The sequence below is a fragment of the Benincasa hispida genome, chromosome 11, assembly GCF_009727055.1.
Source record: "Benincasa hispida cultivar B227 chromosome 11, ASM972705v1, whole genome shotgun sequence".
In the NCBI taxonomy this organism is placed as follows: domain Eukaryota; kingdom Viridiplantae; phylum Streptophyta; class Magnoliopsida; order Cucurbitales; family Cucurbitaceae; genus Benincasa; species Benincasa hispida.
This window is the reverse complement of record NC_052359.1, coordinates 66,933,408-66,935,940: the sequence shown is the minus strand read 5'-3', so window position 1 is coordinate 66,935,940 and position 2,533 is coordinate 66,933,408. Positions and strand designations below refer to the sequence as shown.

The 2,533-nt window shown below is 39.8% G+C and overlaps 1 long non-coding RNA gene across 1 annotated transcript; it reads left to right on the top strand.

Moving 5' to 3' along the window:
* Window positions 1-279: 279 nt before the first annotated feature.
* On the top strand, window positions 280-2,264 carry LOC120091968. The gene is made up of 4 exons (XR_005485873.1): window positions 280-808; window positions 900-1,036; window positions 1,125-1,192; window positions 2,071-2,264. It is a non-coding gene; the product is annotated as an uncharacterized LOC120091968 (long non-coding RNA).
* Window positions 2,265-2,533: the final 269 nt, after the last annotated feature.

Genomic DNA, 2,533 nt, shown 5'->3' with positions numbered 1-2,533 from the left:
CCTTAGTTGAAGGGCATGTTTGGAATTCTGAATTTAAAGTATAAATGCGAGGATTTAAGTGTTGTCGTGGAATTTATTAAAAAATTATTCAATTTTAAAAGTTATGGTAGGAATTAATTATTTTTTTGGAAAAAGGAAAGGATTAAATAGTATAAAGTGGGTTAAGGAAAGGATCTAATTAGAGTTATACTATTTTCCTTTTTTTTTTTTATTATTATTTTTTTTATCATCATCATCATTATTATTATTAGTATTTTTTTTAATAAAAAGGACCCTCCACCTTCTCCCTCACTCACGCGAGCCCGCCCCTCCGTTTTCCGCTTCCTCGCGCCTGTTCGTGGGTTCTGGCTGGGCAGATCCCGCCGGTTAGACACACTCTCAGTCCGCCCAGATTCGAGCCACCGCACGTTCGCTGCTCTCAGTCCGCCCAGATCGGACGTTGAACGTCCGCCGCCGGCCCTCCTTAACCCGTCGTCCAGATGCCACCGGTCCGACCCTAGCCACCGCCGCCGAGGTTTTTGCCCAAGCCGACCACCCTTCATCGCGTTTCGCTGCCATTGCTGCCCAGTCGACGCCCCATCGTTCGTCAAGGCCCGACTGCGTGCGAACCCCCCCAACGGTCGTTGCTTCCAAATGTATCAGCAATCGTTCCAGCATTTTGCTACCTGCATTGTCGTTCAGATCTACTCCGCGCTGTTCCGGTTCGTCCTCCCAGCCGTTGTCCGCCAGTATAGCAGTTGCTAGCTGTCGGGTTCATCCTCTTCTACCGCCATTCCGTGGGGTTTTCGCCAAAAGCTTGGATTATGGGGTAAGATCTAAGATTTGTGTGTTTTCTTGAATAGGTTTGGTCACCCATTGAGTTTTGGTCTAATTTTAGTTATACTAATTATGTTGTGAAGCTCTGATTGAACTTTCAAGGTGTTGGGAACCATTGCCTAGTACGATTAGAGTTGGCTTTAGGGAATTTTGGGTTATGAATAGATTGGAATCTTTGTGCTAAGCTTGGAACAGATTTCTGGATCAGTACATCATTTGGGTAAGTTGTTTTGTGGCATATGAGGTATTTTCGTATTTGGAATTTAGTCTTGATTGTCGAACTTATTTTTTTTTAATTTTTGATTCAGGGTGTGATTCAAGAATTTTACTAAGTTAAAGGAGGGTGTAATTACTTTTTGTTAGATTTAATTTTGAGGTAAGTAATCTTATCACTGGAACTACCCACGGACCAGGCTCTAGTTGTATGCTAGCATGATAAGTGTATGTTATGGTAAATGTTAGCACGTTGATTGACAATATGACTTGAATCAAAGTATGTTCTGGCACAAATTCTGATTTGTTTACATACACACCTAAGTGCTTGATCGTTAGTATGTGATAATATGTGTTTTCATATGTCGATGTCTGATCTGCTGCGTTGAGGCATACTTGTATGTTGTGGATTTATGATATAAGTTATACATGGATGATGCATAATATGTTGTTAAGAATTATGGGTATGCGATGCAGCCATGGTATTAAGGATTTTTATGTATGCTTTAGAACCGTACAATGTTGAATCTTAGCACGTTAAGACTGTGTGAATATCCTCATTGATTAGTTAGATGCTCACCAGTTTATGTTTCCTTCGGGATTCACCAGTTTGTGTTTCCTTCGGGATTCACCAGTTTGTGTTTCCTTCGGGATTCACCAGTTTTGTGTTTCCTTCGGGATTCACCAGTTTGTGTTTCCTTCGGGATTCACATGTTTGTGTTTCCTTCGGGATTCACCAGTTTATGTTCCTTCGGATTCACCAGTTTGTGTTTCCTTCGGGATTCACCAGTTTGTGTTTCCTTTGGGATTCACCAGTTTTGTGTTTCCTTCGGGAATTCACCAGTTTTGTGTTTCCTTCAGGATTTACCAGTTTTGTGGGCATACTTAACTATAATAGGATAGGACTCAGTCTCTTATATGTTACATGTATTTATGTGCCATATATGGGTATCTAGAGGACATAGATGCCTAGTCTGACCCCAGTGGTAGGGTTACTTACTGAGTATTTTATACTCATTTTTTTTTATGTTGATGTTTCAGGTAAGGGTAGAGATGCACCGGCGATGGCGCAACGGAATTCATGATCGAACCACTGGGACTAGTTTTTTTTATGCTTCCATATCATGAGATGTAGAATTCTTTTCATGTTTCCCTTAATGTTTAGTTTTGATGTTTGAAACTTATTATTAAGAATTGTTTTTCATATGTATTTATTAATCTTTATGATTTATGGGTACCCTACTATTGTTTTTAACAATTGCATTTAATAAGTGTCTTTTGAACTTCTCTTGTTTTTAATTAGCATTTATTTCAAATGACTGAGCGTCGTCTTAAATTCTTTGCATGCATTTATTTTAGTAACGGCTTTACCTAGGTCCTAGGGGATCAAGTCGTTACAAGGTACTTGGCTTATGCGATCATGGGTTCATCTGGTTGTGCTGAAGGGTATTCTGCACAAAGATAGCAATATCAGTCCGAAATTTAGATATGTTAGATATTGAGA